Source organism: Ctenopharyngodon idella, chromosome 18 (assembly GCF_019924925.1).
Source record: "Ctenopharyngodon idella isolate HZGC_01 chromosome 18, HZGC01, whole genome shotgun sequence".
Taxonomy (NCBI): domain Eukaryota; kingdom Metazoa; phylum Chordata; class Actinopteri; order Cypriniformes; family Xenocyprididae; genus Ctenopharyngodon; species Ctenopharyngodon idella.
In genome coordinates this window covers 31103490-31121134 of record NC_067237.1, presented here as the reverse complement: position 1 = coordinate 31121134, position 17645 = coordinate 31103490, and positions in this window count along the sequence as shown.

The window sequence follows — 17645 nt, the reverse complement described above, 5'->3', positions numbered from 1 at the left end:
AAAAATAATAATAATAATAATAAAAAAAAATAACCCTTTGATGCATGAATTGCAAAAAGAAAATTATTATTTTTAATCATTCCCATTTGTTTTCTAAAAATTAGTTATTTTGAAGCTCATATGTCATTTGCAATACAAGATAATGGTATTATTGCCAGGTACTTCATGCATAATAATTTTTTGTCTGCCATTTTAAGTTATGAAAAAAGTCATAAAAACACAATAATATATAAAGAGAATAGTTGTATAGTAACATCAAATCCAGCCTGGTTAAAATGGCTTTTAATCTGTCTACTCTAGTTGAAGACATGAATCAAATTTTGTCTTGTTCCTTTTCAAAAGCTACACTCAATGTTGTGCTTTGCACTATGGGAACAGCTTTGCGTGACCGTCTGTGAATACTGTGTATAACAATGAAATTGACATTGAACTTGACAGCCTCAGACAGTGACGTCATAGTAATGCACTCTCGTCTGAGGCTATAATTTGATGTGCCACAGGTGCATCTTCAGGTTTCTTTGTCTTCAGAAATACTGTGTTGTGTGTGTGACAATCAGGAATAATTTTTCTTTCTCCTCTCACTTTCTGTGGAAGCGATAAGGAAAAGAGAAGATCTAAAGAAAATGAGCAACATACGATGTAAGAGCTGTGTGTCTCCGTGCTCACGGCCCATGCCTGAATGCGATTCACATCAGTTTTGCTTTGTTTGTTTGGGGGAAAAGCACGCTGCCCGCGCGTTGGAGGAGGGCGAGTGCGAGCATTGTGAACTTTTCCCAGTGAAAGTGCTACACGCTCGTCTCGCCTACTTCAGAAGACCAGCTCTGTCGTCATGGGTCTCTCGTATGGATCTGGCTGAGGAGCGAGAGATGGGTCCGTCCCTATTGCTCGCTCCCGCTCCAGATATGGATGTCCTTTCATGCTATCCTGAAGCACGCCCCGATGCCTCTTTGGCTCGTGCGGAGGACAATGAATCTCTTGCATCCACTAAGGATTTTGAGTTTCCAGTGTCCGAGTGTTCATCACGTGATGATAAAGCGTATGAGGAATTAGTCAATGTGGTTACTTGCGCAGTTGCCAGGTTACAGCTAGACTGGCCGCGTGAACAAGAGACCTCCAAACGCTCTAAATTAGAAGACAGATTTCTGTCTGGTGGCCAAGGGGAGGGACCCTAAAAGCAGTCTCTCCCCTTCTTTGAGGATCTCCAAATTAACATGTTTTTGCGCCTTAGACGTCAACATATTCAACTATCGTGGGTGCCAAGGCACGAGGATATACGATGATGCCACAGGTCGAAGAGATGCTCACGGGCTATCTCTCACCTGCTCGGCATCATCTATTAAGAAACCAACTCTCCCCACTAAGCTGTGCAGAACCATCTCATCTTTAGTGGGGAAAGCGTTTCAAGCAGCAGGTCAGGCAGGTTTGGCAGTGTTGCAGGCGTACCAGGCTGACCTGTTAAAGGACCTGAGTACGGGGGGTGTTCTCTGAGATTCGTCAAGCCACAGATTTGTCCCCCTGTGCGATCAAGCAAATGGCCTGCGCCATTGGTCGTTCAATGGGCTCACTGGTTTCATCCCTGGCCAGAGTTGTGGAACCTTCACGTTTGGCCTATTGAGGAACACTGGGCTTTCAGCCAACATCATATAGACCATTCTCAGTGCGAAGGCTCTCTCCACGAGAAGAATTTATGCCAACAAATGGGGTGTCTTTGAAAGATGGTGTACTGCATGCCATGCAGATCCAGTCAACTGCCAGGTTTCTTCAGTCCTGGTGTTTCTGCAGGAGAAACTTTCAGCAGGCATTTCCGCCGCCACGCTCATGGTTTATGTGGCCGCTATATCAGCTTGCCACGTCTTGACTGACGAGGTGCCAGTAGGGAAGAATCCTCTACTCACCCCCTTCATTCGTGGGGCCAGGTGACTGAGGCCTCCTGTCAGTACCAAGGTTCCCTCGTGGGACTTAATCATAGTCCTCGAGGGGCTGGTTGACACCCCCTTCGAACCTCTAGAATCAGCGCCTGACAAGCTACTGACTCTTAAATTATGGCTATAACTCTTATGGCTATAACTTCCCTGAAAAGAATTGGGGATTTGCAGGCTCTGTCAACATCGCTGTAGTGATGGGTCAACAGCGTGTGGATCCATAAGCAGCTTTATTAAACACAGCAGTAGTACAGAAAAGGGGCAGAGCAATACCGTAGTCAGGGGCAGGCAGGGGTCGAGGCAGGCAGCGAGAATCAGAGACGGGTCACAGGCAGAGATCAAGACAGGCAGCAAACAATCACAGTCCAAGGTACAGGCAAAGTTCAGGGCAGGCGGCAGAGGTTCACAGATAACAAATGGTCCGGGTAATAACAAGATATCAGTCCACAGAAATAACGCTCAGAAATGACTACCGTAGCAAATCAAGACTTCACAAAGATGTGGTGTGCGTGTGAGGCTTAAATAGTGTGTGTGTGTGATGTGGTGCAGGTGAAAGTGCAATCAGTCCCAGGAATGAGGGCCTATGGGAAATGGAGTCCGAATGGCAAAGAGTCAATATTCCGGAGATGGCTCCCTCCGGCGGTCCGGAGGATGAGCCGTGGGAGCCATATTCACGACAATCGCCATCCTGCTTAGACTTTGCCCCAGGCATGGTTTTAAGGCTATTTTGCATCCTCACCCTGACTACCAGCCTAAGGTTCCATTTTCGACCGTAAATCCGGTCACTCTTGAAGCCTTCTGCCCTCCTCCGTTCACAACGCAGGAGCAGGAGAAACTTCACCGACTGTGTCCAGTTCGTGCTTTCCAGGCCTATGTCCACCGCACTCGCCAGTGGTGTAAGTCAGAGCAACTCTTCATCTGCTATGGAGGTCGAAACAGGGGGACAGCTGCCACCAAGCGAACAATGTCACATTGGGTGAGGGATGCCTTTGCTCTAGCCTATTAGGCGCGCGGTCAAGATTCGCCTCTAGGAATTAGGGCTCATTCCACCAGGGGGGTTGCTTCCTCCCAAGCTTTGGCAAGGGGTGCCCCCTTACAGCAAGTATGTGATGCGGCAGGTTGGACCTCTCCGCACACATTCATAAGATTTTACAGTTTGGATGTTCATGTTACTCTGGGCTCACACGTCCTTGAGTCAACATCACAAGCTCATGTCTGAGACCTTTCACGTGCTTGCTGTGACTGGCTCCATAACCTGTCCATAAATAATCAGTGTACAATTCTGAAAACATATTTTAACATCCTAACACAAAAAACTACCCAAACACTGGAAAAATAACCATAAAAATGCTGGATTTAATGGATATCAATCAGATTTTGCCTAAATGTGGTAGACAGTCATTGCTATAGACGTGGATTTGAAAATAAATCAGACTTATGTTCAGCGTGAACAAAAACAAAGAAACAGCCTCTTAGGTTCTATTCTAGTGAGTGGTCTACATAGACAGCTACTTCTAAGGCAGCATCCTGACCAAAGTGGAATCTCCTAAGAGGTTGATTTGAAATGCTCTACATGTGCAGCAATTCCATTAATGGGTCCCTAACGTGAAGCACACAAGAGACTCCACTAATGCTCACAGATATGTTTGGCATTGCTAAGTTAATGATGCAATACTTTAATAAGCACAAAAAATACATAGATCACACAAATATTGGGTATTAAGTACTCCATTTTAATCAGATACAACAATTGTTAATCAATCTGAAGTTCATCGCAATGTATTCGGTAAAGGATACACATGATGCTGCCTCAGAGCTCGGCCAAAAGAGGTATCTTAGTAGGCAACACAGTTTTACCTATGATGCCTAAAAATGCTGTTAAAGTAGGGAGCTCACTAGAGTTTGGTACTAGGCTTTAGAGACTTGTTAACATTATCACACAGACATGAACAGCAGACCTTGGAAGGACATAGCGAGAGAGCAAAGAAACCCAGGAGTGTTTTTTGATGTGAAAGCCCTTTGGAATACTTCCCGATAACCAAAGCACTCCCATACAAACCTAGAAAGAGATGTGTCTTCATCTTAAAGGGCTAGTAATCTCTGCCTCACTGCTGTATCAGTGTGTACAAGAGTCTGTGAGTCAGAGATGCACAGCCTTAAGATTACTAGTCTAAAGAGGCCGTAAGAAGTGCTGTACGCTATAGAGAGAGCATCAGAGATAGCACAGTATCTGTCAAAGCTTCAGCATATCTACAGTGCACTTCAAAACACATCATTTTGGGGTCTGTTAAATTTAAAACATTTTAATCAAACAAACAAATTAGTGACATTAATTATGTGACTCCATTGAATAAAATTCATACACACATTGCCAGTCAAAAGTTTGGAATAATTAGTTATACTTTATTGTCCTTTTACAAGAAAATTTGTCTTAGCCTCTGAAGCTGCAGTGATGCATAATAAACCACAGTACAACACACAATAACAAAATGTAACTCATCATTAAAAAATACACATTTAAAGAATGCCATACCAATTACTACACCTTGCTATTTAAAATATTAATAGATACTGGTACAAATGATGAAAAAAAAATCAAAACACAATGCTCTGCCTTTAAATGAATGTGAATGATTGCTTGTCACTGCATTTCTTTTAATGCCAGCTGACTTGATTGGACCATTCAGTGAAGCACCTCTCACTGAGGTGCAACATCCAGCATCCAATATGACTGCCAAGCAACTCTAAAACCCTGAAACTCTCCGTTCACACATTCTTTCTTTCTCGAACATGCACATACAGAGAGTCAAGCTCGCATGGACTGTGCCAGTCCATGTGGCATTGTCTTTTCCTGGCACCTCACCCAGACTGAATTAGGTCTCTTAATTAAAATCTCTCTGCTGTGGTTTCAAGCGCTCTGATTTCTCAGCTGGAAAGCTATGATCTAAAGCAGTGGTTCTCAACTGGTGGGTTGCAAAACAAAAAGGACCGCAAAACAAAATGGCGTATAGGCCTAATCTTTTAACAAAAGGAGAAAACAGATTCCCCATTTCTTTTGTTAAAACCAAAGCTTGTGAGTCCAATCAAACTCTATGGCTAATTGGTAAAACTAGTCAAATCAGACATACCAACATAGATAGGCTTTGTGACATCCTCAAAAATCACCAACAAACTACACGAAGAATATACGCCCCACTGGCAACAAGGATACTGTATACTTTATATGGTTTGTGCTGACCCCAATGGTGAATTATTGATAACCAAGAGAATGAAACCAGGATTATGGGAGGATTTGAGGGGTCTGGCAATAGTGCCGCCTCCATAAGAAGTCAAAACAAAAGATTGGAAGGGGATCTTTTTCAAAACACTTATAAACAGTTTTCATTCTACATATTACATGTGTATTGTTCCAATAATCTTTTTGAGCTACATTATAATAACCACAAAGATTAGATTACAAATTAGAGCACAAAACTGTTTCTAACTGGTTTAGTATCGAATGATATGTCAGCAAAAGATAAATAAGTCTACCTACTGTCACTGTTTTACATTTAGTTTAAATGTATTATCTTTAATGCCTGCTACAGACTGCAAGATTTCGGCAATCATTACAAATCACACTGTACACCATGGATATAATAAACTTGAGTATGGCGTATGTAGATTGTACGATGATGACACCTACTGAATCGTAGGCTATGACGCAAGTTAGTATAGAAGAATAAAAAGTCATCAGCATCCACTTGTGGTAAACAAGATGAATCGCAATTTGGCAATTGTGGTATTTATGTGCCCTGAAAAAAAAAAAGGGGGAAGTGAAAGAGGAGAATATTTCTTGGCTAGAGAAAAGAGGCCATCTTGGCATGCCAATTTTGCAAATGGAGCTTGAGGTAAGTAAGTAGTTTTAAGTTTTAGCGTCCAAAATCGTACAATGTGTACCGGGCATAAAATAATAGCTCCTCAAGACAATATGAGTGACACATTCTAATGTCAACAGATTGTGCTTTTTTAAAGGTCCTAAATTCATTGTTCAAACACTTAATAAAACCATCGAAATCCAAAAGATTAAAAAAAAAAAAAAAGTAAATTTTGAAAAAAAAAAAACCCTGAAACATCACCAAGCAACTCACACCAGGATTTAGTTCCTCAGTTAGTAAGTGTTTGAACAATTCAGTTGAATGATACACTCATAAAGACATTAGACACTTCACTCTCAGGTGAATCAATTTGTTTGAACGAATTGGTTAAATGAACAATTCAATGACCCACTCACAAAAACAAGCATGTTTCAGTCCTGAATGATTCAGCATTTTTTAATGAATTGATTGAAATAATGATTCAATGATTAATAAAGACAATGACAATGAGTCTGAAATCGCATATACACTTAAGTAGGTATTTATTTTGAATAAGTACTTACTTTGTGACCACTAAAAAAGTATGTTCTATATAGTATCAATATGTTTAGCATGAATGTAATCCGGACGTACTACATTTGCCATGTTTTCATTAACATGTGACCTACCAGTGTCGTCGCTTCACTGCCAATCACAAATCTTCTCCTGTGGCCTCGTAGGATAGTAAAGTGTTGATTGTATGCACACTTCAGAATATTGCCAGAAGAAGTAGGCCATCCGGGCTCTCTCTTTTTTTTTTTGCCTAGTCTTTTATGAGTACTATGAATTTGGACATACTTGTCACATACTGTTTTTAGGGAAGTATGCGATTTTGGATGCAGCAAATCCCTCATAAAGACTTATTGCCACCTACTAGCGATGTACCCCGAAGAAAGAGTCACAGAAACACATTTCAATGTTTTAAGAACAATTATGTTCAATAAAAAAATGAATGATGAAAACCACTGTCACAGAGTACTCTATACCTGCCTCTGAAAACAGCACCCTCACTCCAAACAGCTTAAAGCGTAAAAGCAAGTTTTGGTTTTGAGGAAAAACCTTCTGTGGTTATTTATAATTGCAGGAAAAGTGAAAAGTGGTGTGGGGATGAGAAGGATCAAAGGCTATGCTGGTTTTCGTCCACTGCTGGGTCATGATTGCAAGAGTGTGCGCATTTCAGTCAATAGCACTTTACGAGTGAAAGCGAATCGATGAGCCGCAGATGTAATGTAATGTACGGCCTTTTCCTGAAAAGATGGACAGATGACTGAAAGAGTAAAGTATGCTGCCTTCATGAGGTAAGAGCTGTGGCACAGGATGAAATGTATGTGCATGTGGGTGTATTCAATAGTGAATGTGTTACAGATGGATGATATTCAAGGTTTGACTTTGAGAGCACTATATGGAATCCACTCCATGCCGAAGTATGAGATGACAGGAAAAGAGCTCAGGTTGTATATTTGTTGTGCGTAAGAGCAAGAGTATATTGAAATCAAGATACTAAAAGCTTTCAAGTCATTGCAAATTGATATTTGCTTCCAATTTTAAAATAAGTCTGTAATGTGATGCATTTCAAAGAGAAACAGGATATTTGACAAGAAAGAAAATGCAGGTTGGGACTAAACTTTATCCATTAGGAATTAATTGGATTTTAAAAAGTGTTTGTTATGTACCAGAAACAGACAGACCAGAATAAAAGTTTGATAAAATAAAAAAAAATAAAAAAATGGTTAAATAATTATTTGACTATTGATTAACATTATTTTAACATAATTTTCATTTTCATTGCAAATCAAAACAATTTTTGTATTCAGAATAATGTTCACAGGGGAATCATTCACAATAAAACCAAGAATTTGCATTAAGAAAGTGGGTTAAACAGGTTTAATTTTGATTTCATGTTGACTATAAAGTAATCTCAAAAGTGTGTAATGGTGCTTTCACGCTAAACTCTTAAATAAAGGTTCCAAAAGGGGGTGTTTGCCACGATGCCATAGAAGAAACATTTTCGGTGATCACTTTCAGTGATCAGTTTATAGAAGAACTTTTGGAAACACTTTACAATAAGGTCTTATTTGTTAATATTAGTTAATGTATTAACTAACATGCACTAACAATGAGCAATTCATTTGTTACCATATTTATTCATCTTTGTTAAAGGGTTATTTCACCCAAAAATGAAATTTCTGTCATTAATTACTTACCCTGATGTTGTTCCACACCCGTAAGACCTTCGTTCATTTTCGGAACACAAATTAAGATATTTTTGATGAAATCCAAGAGGTCTTTTATCTCCTATAGAAATTCAAGGTCCAGAAAAGTAGTAAACAAATAGTCAACATGACTGCAGTGGTTCAACCTTAATGTTATGAAGAGACGAGAATATTTTTTGTGCACAAAAACAAAACAAAAATTATGACTTTATTCAACAATATCTTCTCTCCCCTGTTATTCTGCTATGCTGTTTACGTCCAGCGCTTTTGTTTTTGCACACAAAAAGTATACTTGTCACTTCATAACATTAAGGTTGAACCACTACTACTTTTCTGGACCTTGACAGTAATTACATTGCTTTCTATGGGCGATAAAAAACCTCTCGGATTTCATCAAAAATATCTTAATTTGTGTTCCAAAGATGAACGAAGGTCTTACATGAGTGGAACGACATGAGGTGAGTAATTAATGACAGAAATTTCATTTTTGGGTGAACTAACCCTTTAATGTTAAATGAATAAAAATAGTTCATTGTTTGTTCATGTTAGTTCACAGTGCATTAATTAGTGTTAATACAACTTTTGATTTTAATAATATATTAGTAAATGTTGAAATTAACATTAACTAATTTTAATAAATGCTGTAGAAGTATTTTTCATTCTTAGTTCATGTTAACTAAAGTAGATAACTAATATTAACTAATGAAACCTTATTGTAAAGTGTTACCAACTTTTTCTTCTTAGTGTGAAGATCATTTTAAAAATGTAAAGAACCTTTTTTGTCCATTAAAAAATTAACATTTTTATACAAAGGAAAGGTTCCATGGAAGTTATGGAAACATCAATGCCAATAAAGAACCTTTATTTTTACAAAAATTTGAGTTTTCGGTACAAAAATGAGTTCAACTGACACTGTAGTTTGGTATGTTTGGTTGGTGTGAAAGTGTTGTTTTTTTATTTTTGTTCTCAAACTTGAAAAGTGAAAACAGTCTGTCAATATGTGCACAGATAGTCACTCAGTCAAAGTACCGCTGTGTGCTTTTTGTATCGCTGGGTCAGAATCCATCAAAGCTGGGCACACAAGTGAAGGTGATTACTATTGTAACCTTTTTTGTTCAAAACTTTTAAAAAAAAATGAGTCAATACATCAATCCTTCTTCCAAAACGTGTTTTTGTCTTACCCTGGTTTACTATGGTAAGCCTATTATAAGTGTTTATATTTTAGACCTGTCGGCATGGTTTTTGCAGAAAATGTCTCATATCTGTAAAAAGAGAAAAAAATGTGTGTATGGTGTGGCATAGGTTAGTTGGAGCATGCTAAATCTCAAACCTCAGAGGAATCACCAAATTTACATAGTGTACCTTTAATGACACCTTTTAATTTTCATTCTTCATGTCGTCCTTAACCAAACCCTGGTATTACATATACTAAAAATTTCAGCAGTGACCCTTTACTAAACAGCTCTGTGTATGTTACAGAAGGGCACTCAAAAGTGACCCCTGAATGAAATTGATTTCATCCTCGAGAAGCACTGGAATGGAAATGAACGAGTGGAGATAGAAGGGTCCTTTAGAGTCAACATCACAGAACGCCTGAGCAGCAAAAAGTGGTGGACGGCTTGTAGATTCAATTAACTGGACTGAATTAAACTTTGCCTTTTTGTTACCATAGAACCTTCTTCTGATGCCTCTGGAGTTTTTAATTAGATTTCCTCTCTCCTTCAGGCCTCTTATAGTGAACTGCTTTCTGATGGATTTTGGATGGAAGAGGCGGATGGGAGTTCTGTCAAGAGCCCTTCATACTCCAAACTGCCAATCAAAGCCACCCATAACCAGACCATTTAAAAATGCAACGTGAGCATTAAAAATTGGAGAAGGCCATCCAATGTGAGGCACTTTCATATAGTTCAAACTACATTTTTAAATAAAATGTAAGTGGTGCTTACACATGCAAAACTGTTAGCTTACTAGTCCAAGTCAAAAGTGCCTCTGTGATATTCTGCTCGGTACATTCTAACTTGAGAAAACAGAGATTACTAGTGGCACTGCACTCTTGACTCTCAAAGGTACACTATGTAACTTTAGGCCCTCTAGCAGTTAAACAAAACTGAATGCATTTTGCGGAAGAACATTGTTTTGTTTGCACTTCGGCTCTGTGCAGATGAATATGACCATTTATCTGTGGCGAACCATGACTTTCGATCCTTGGCCCTCTTACCCCCTTCCCTCGTCGGGGAAAAAGTAAACTCAGCCTAAAATCAGCCTATAGCTTATTATGTTCTATAATACTGCATGTTACCTTTGACAAGAAATGCCACTAGCAAACATCAGAATGAGCGTGAGAGTAATCACCAAAATTAAACAAAAAGTAATAAAATGCAAATCATCATTACAAAAAATTGCATCATCACACAATCGGTGTGTCATTTCAGTGGTGACAACTGGCCACAAAACCAACAAAATTTAATGCAAGCCAACACATCATGACAACACTCAGACCAAAGCACAACACAGAGAGACAGACACTTCTGTATATGTGAATAATAAATCATATCATTAGACTGGCACAGTAGCCGATTAAATGTATGTAACAGACTGTATTAAACGTATGATTTGGAAAAAAATTAACTATTATGCAGAATTACAGCAAATGTGCATGGTCTGTAGGGAACAGCACATTCCAGGGCCCAGTTTATGGCCGGGCCTTCTCTCTGTCCGTAACAGTGGACAAAGGTTTGCTACATTTTGATTGGATCTTGGTGGACTAATACATCTAACGCCATCAGATAAAGATGCTAGGACAACAGCCAGACATCTCTTATGGTGCTTTTCCACTGAGTGGTACTACTCGGCTTGGCTCGGCTCGGCTCGTTTTACTTTCGGTTTGCTTTTCCATTGCAGTTAGTACCACTTCAAAGTGGGTGGGATTATAGACTGATCGTTATAGTTGCACCGCCTCTACTGCCGTGGATCCGCACCTCATCTACTGACCACGATATAGCCATTCTTTTTACAAGTTGCATGTGACGGTCGTTTAAAGCAAGTTGTTTCGCGAACAAATGATACTGCGGTGGCTGTTACTGACTATTTAAATCTAGTGGGTTTGGGTTCTTGTGTTTCAAATCCAATGATGCTGGTTATTACGATTCTCTCTGACCAATCAGTGATCTGCAGTGTTTACGCATCACATTTAGTATCGGTACGGCACGCTTGGAACCTCCGCTGAGGTGGTACTATTTAAGCGAGTCGTACCGTTACGTACCGAGCCGTCCCATGCAATGGAAAAGCGCCAAAAAGTGAGCCGTACCGAACCGTACCATGCAGTGGAAAAACGCCATTAGAGGGCAAGAAGAAGACCTCTGGTACCAAGCCCGGGAAGGACAGAGTCTAGAGGCTAATCCCATCTAGAGACTAATTCCTAAGGTTGGCCAGTGACCACCATAAAAATTCCTCAGGACCTCAGCAGCAGTGGGTGAAACAAAAAGAGATCGCAATGATCCATCCAAATCCATTCATAACTATGTTTGGAAACCTTAACACTGATGTAAACTACATACATCCATTTTATACTGAAATATGTATTCTCAGTGACAGCTATTTGTAATGCAACATCTTACACAAATTCAGCTGTCAATGTACAAATGAATGAATGCATGACAGTTCAATCTTTTCCCATCATGTTTGGTCACTATTTGTTTAGAATATTGACAAAGGTATTCTGGTGGTGGTTTGGAAAGTGAGAAATGCATTGGTAAACTTTAAAGACACTTTAAAGACTTCCAACCTCGTGCTTTATGCAAATAAGTTCCACAGGGGAAAGAAGGGTGGGGCACACTGTGTGTCCCCTCTGATGCCAGCAGCCAATCACAGCACTGGAATGGAAAAGCGCCAAATTGCGCCAAATCTCCTCCTCATCAGAAAGATAAATGTACCCTTTCAACAGACACTCCTTGTTCTGAGTCTCCCCTCGAGTGAGACAGAAACAGATCAACCAAGTTCTGAGTCTCCCATCGGGTGAGACATAACAGATATGCCGTTGTGAGTCCCAGCCTGCAAAGCTGAGACATAACAGATACCATCGTAATATTCTGAGCCTCTGGTTTGTCCAGAGAGACAACAATCCCATGATCTGAGTCTACAGCTTGTGAGGCAGCAACAGAGACATCCACATTCTAAGCCTCCAGCCTGTGAGGAGAGACATTAACCATTAACAAACAATACGCTCAGAGTTTTCATCTAGCGTGACAGTAACGACTACAGAGAGACAAAAGTGGATTGACCAAGTTTCTGGCCCAGAGAGGCAAAAGACACACAGAGACACTTGCGACAAGGTTAAGCTCAAGAGAGCAAACCTTCACTTCAAGGTACCTTCATCTGGACCTTCTGCATCTATGCCAGGGGGGCATACTAAAGCTTAACATATAACAGTGGCAGTGGTGGCCAGAATATAATCAGTCACGTATCCTATTAGATTTTACAGAACTCATCCAAACAATTTCAGCTGTAAAGCTTTAACTTCTTGATAGATGCTGTCATCATCCAGAGGTGTCTATCTCTTATAATAGCTTTCAAAACCTTTGGCTTTCTGCACAAAAATAAGCTCTGGTGTAGGTCTTCCTTTGCTGATTAACTCCAGCTTTTTTTTTAAAGTTAATCTTGAAAATGGTGTGGATAATAAATTAGCAACAATATCCTCATCATTAATGTTGCTTGCGGTTTCCATAGCGAATAGCACTACCTGTTTTGCATCATAAACCTACTGATAACAAGCCCCACCCATTAAAAGGGACGATATGATTGGTCAATTTTCCTGTCAATTGAAATTCGTCTCTCATTGACTTGCTATGGCCTCTGTAATGGGTCCACCAATCACAGCTGGACCACCAATCAAACATCCTAATATGGAGAAAATGGACGTCAACACAACTCAAACTGAATAGGCAGATTTGAAGGGTTTATTTTAGAGATGCACCGATACTGATAGCCGATTATTCAGAATGATATCGGCCGATACCGATAGTTTGTTTTTTTCTTAAGGAAAAAAAAAATCTCTCCTAAATAATGTTGCAAACTATACAAGGAACACTCTTATTTGGTACACTACAATATTAGAGGTTACAATTAACAGCAGAGGTATTATATTCAGCTGCTGTTTATTTTCAGATAATTAATAAAAACTGAAATGTATAAAACACATAAGGTAGTTTTCATAAGCACTTGTCTTCATGGCAAATTTGCACAAACATATAATTAACAGTAAATAAGCTCCTCTCTAGTGTTCTTATTTTTTTTTTTTTTTTTAATATGTAGATAGCTAAGGAACTGTGAACACTGGAAAACATTCCTGAGGTAAAAGTGACATGATGTGACATATTGTTCACATATTGTTTTATTGACGTCTTTCCGCGGTTGAAACACAAATAAAGTGATTGCATGAGACACGAGACATTTTGGTAAGTTGTACAATATATTTCAACATACCTTTGATGTTTATTCATGTTTTTCGAGATATAACAATTGAAGAGGAAGAAAAGACTCGTGCTTCGAGCTGCCGCCTGAACTGAGGCATTACAGCGATCTGACACGTCACGTTTAAGAGCGCCAAAACGCCATTTATTGTTTGAATTTCATGATAAAATGGACAGAATTTGAAAACTGAAACTTTATTCATATCAGAAGTAATAAAGCACAAATCTTTTTGCGATTATTGGATGGGAGGCGCTACAAATAATATTTGATGTAGGAAAAAAAACGCAGACCTGGCAACCCTGGCTTGAACTACGGGTGATTCATAGGGTCAAAAAGAGCCTTCAACGTCACTATTTTTAAACTATTAATGCGTTAAAATTCAACACAAGTGTGATTTTCTTCACACACAGTATGCATGAGTTGCAGTCTGAACACGTCTTTCCGCACCCTTTTGATTGACAGGATATAATCTGCCCTGACCATCGGCAGTTTTTAAACAATCGGCCGATAGTGATAATAATAGCTTTTATCGGCCGATACCGATTGTTGGCCGATAAATCGGTGCATCTCTAGTTTATTTCCTCAAAAAGGTTTAGAAGCTTATTGTCAAATTATAAATTCTTAAAATAACATTAGAACTGATGACTTTTTATTAAAAAGTTTTTACTTTTTAAACTATTATTTAAAAGTTTGTAAATATTATTTTCTAAAGGGGGCTAGATGGCACTGACGGTTCCCCACTGCCCTTCACTATAGATAATGCTTTACAATGAACTCTGAGAGATACATGATTTATCATCTCTGCATTGCTTTTATAACATTTCAAATCCCTCTTTTCTCGCCATCTACAAAAAGCCAAGCCAATGTTGATTCTTGTTTTATTACGAGCTCTGTCACTTTCTGTTTTTGCCAGTAGACTCTCCTCTGTTCAAATGATTCCTCTGAGGTTCGAGATTTTGCATGTTCCATGTCAACCTTTCTTGCTCATTGTGACAACACATGCCACTCCCACACCATATACGCGTCAAGTAGCAACTTTTCTCTAATCATGAATATGATGAGACACTCACAGAAGAGTGATGAACACAAATTCCCACAAAAACATCCCAACAGGTCTAAAATATAAACACTTTTAATAAGCTTACCAAAGTGAATTAGCGTAAGACAAAAACATTTTGGAAGAAGGATTAATGATGTATTGACTCACTGTTTAAATTTTGTTAATTTTGAACAAAAAAAGTTATATATCTTTAACGTAAAATAACATGTATGAAAGATGCTATTCAAGGTGTAGAGTAATATAAAATAAAAAAAAATGTTGTGCCATGCAATGGTGACACTGGGTGCTAGAGAGACAAGGGTCACAGTCTAAAATAACAAGGCTTGTATGTTATGGCTTACTTCAACTGTTTTTACACCCAATTTGCTGTGAAGGGAGTTGGGTCACAGATCTTGTTAAGCATATAAAGACATGAAGCCACACGCAGGAACATCCGGATGAGACAATAAGTTCCGGAAACTCAATGTGGCAATACCACCCACCGATTTGTGACGTATGCAAGTTTCACATATACAGTGGGGTCCAAAAGTTTAAAAATCAGGGATTGAACATCTAATTTAAACCTAAAAATAAAGTTTTGTTAATGTCAATTTTTCAACTAAACTTTTCACTGGAAATGTTATGCTGTACATCTTGTAATGAATACATTTGTATTAAATTAGAAAAATATTAAATAGGAATATTTTTACTTGTGGTCTCAAACTTTAAAGGCCTTTGCACGCTGAGTCCGAAATTTTCGTATGCGTTTTTTCGTATTCGTGATCCTAAAAATTCGTCATGCACAGATACGTGGTTCAACTTGTCAGATGGCATTGGGGATTTTGGCGTTCCCGTACGGTGGCTCTGAATTGTCAAAACGTCTCTCAAAATGCGTGCCACGGATGTGAAAAACGCAGAAAATCGAACCTGATCCGAATTTTTTTATGACGGACGAAAGTTTCGGAGGCAGTGTGCAAACGTGATCGACATGACGTGAGATCGTATTTATTTTTTTAACGTGCAAAAATTTCGCATGCAAATTTCGGACTCAGTGTGCAAAGGCCTTAAGACTCTACTGTATCTGCAAAGCAATGTCAAAATCAAAAACTTCATCTATCAATTATTTTCAATCTGACCAATTATGGTAATTATCTAATCAACAGCAAATACAACAGTAGCTGTCCAAGATAGATACACATAAAAATAATAAGTTTTTAAAGAATTAGTCCATTAGGTAAGCAGTTCTTTTGAGTCGTTCCAGTGTTTTTAGAGCTTATTTTAGACCTTTTCCATCAAAAAGCATTTCACACGTTAAACAACATTCATCTCTGAAACATCTGACAATGGTGTCCACAGATGCATTAAACACATAACAGACGCATGTTGACATCTGGAGCATTTGTGATATTTCCGGTGGCATTTCTATATATATTAGGGCTGTCAACGTTACCGTGTTAACGCATGCGATTAATTCAAAATCCTTAACGCGTTAAAATAATTTGACACATTTAACGCAAAAAAAAAAAAAAAGCGGAAGCATGTGAAATTGCGTCATAACATAATTTACGTCACGCAGTTAGATGATCTTAAAGTCCATGCTGATTATATCAGAGATGGCAGAGAGAATTATTAATTACAGTGTCTGTTTCGCTTTAAAACACGAACTCTGTCATATTCTGTCATTGTATCTGAAGAGCGCGAGCCCTTCCGCATCGCGCTGTTTCTGTCTGAACGGAACGTCGAAGCATTCCCACCGCTGTATGGCCAGATGATATGAAAACTATGTTTCTCGGCTGGATAAAGCAAACCAGCTTCTTGCTATGAAAGTTTTGACGGATGAGGATTGCAATCAAAGTAAAGACGATTGCGGTGACGTACAGAAGCACGCGTGAGTCCGTTATATTGATGGACAAACAAATCATGTATGAGCGCTCTCGACGCGCATTGATCGCACATTGTATTTATGCACAGACACATTTCAGTACATTCACGTTGTTTTCACACACATTCAGGATAATGTTGATTTGTCCTGTGTATGTTGCTGTGTACCTTAGTACATATATGCAGGTCAAGGCGGTTGGTTTAGGGATTTTTTTGGCATCTCATTGTGGTCCTGTTCAGTATCGCAACTTGACTTGTCTAAAATGTAAACAAGCTCTTTTCCGGGGACAGTCCCGGTTTTTGGTGTTTTGGTGTTCTGTCCCCGACTGGAGCTGTCCCCGGGAATGTCCTCATTTTCTTGGTCGCGCGCGCGCCGCTACTTCATGAGGAACGTAATCTGGATCTGGACCAGAGCAAAGCGCCATTATCGTCAAATATCAAAATAAACATCGTTATCGGTTTCAAGGTAGTAACATACTAACTATTCATGTTAAATTAAGTAATACTGTTTGTATGTATTATAACAGAGCCTCAACAGGGTGCGAGATTGTTTTGCACAATTTTAAACGTCCACAAAAGTTTCGCAGTCACAACGCAACAATTTCCACACACACGTCTTAACTACGTGGTGAAGGTACACTCAAATATGAATAAATAAAAAATAAAATAAAATAATGCACGTACTTTGCGCTTAAAATGAGTCTAAAATGCAAAATAATAGTTAAAAATTTAAGTTATAACAGTTGTAATTTCTGTATACAGTAAAAACAGCTTGTGAAAATTAAAATATTAAATTCAATAATGTTAAAAAATAATTGTTAAATGCCGTTTTATATTTACCTTCTTATATTTATGTTTTATTTTTGTAATGTAATGTGCTTTTGTAAAGTCATAGTTCTGTTAGGCTATAACAGGCATATTGTTTTGAATTTTACAACGGTTACTATTAATCGTGTAATAGTTTTTTTTTTGTTGTTGTTGTTTTTTTTTGGTGAATTGTATTAAAACCAGAGCAAAAATCCTAATAATAAAACTAAATCATAATTATTAGTGTAATAATAGTCTATAAGGAACCCACAACAATTAAAAACAAAAACATTCAAAAATGTATTATCCCTGTTTTTTAATAAATAGATGATAACAAATGAGATTTTGGTGATACTTTGACCACTCAAATAGGAAATGTCCCCAGTTTCCATTTCAGAAATCTGGTCACCTTAACATA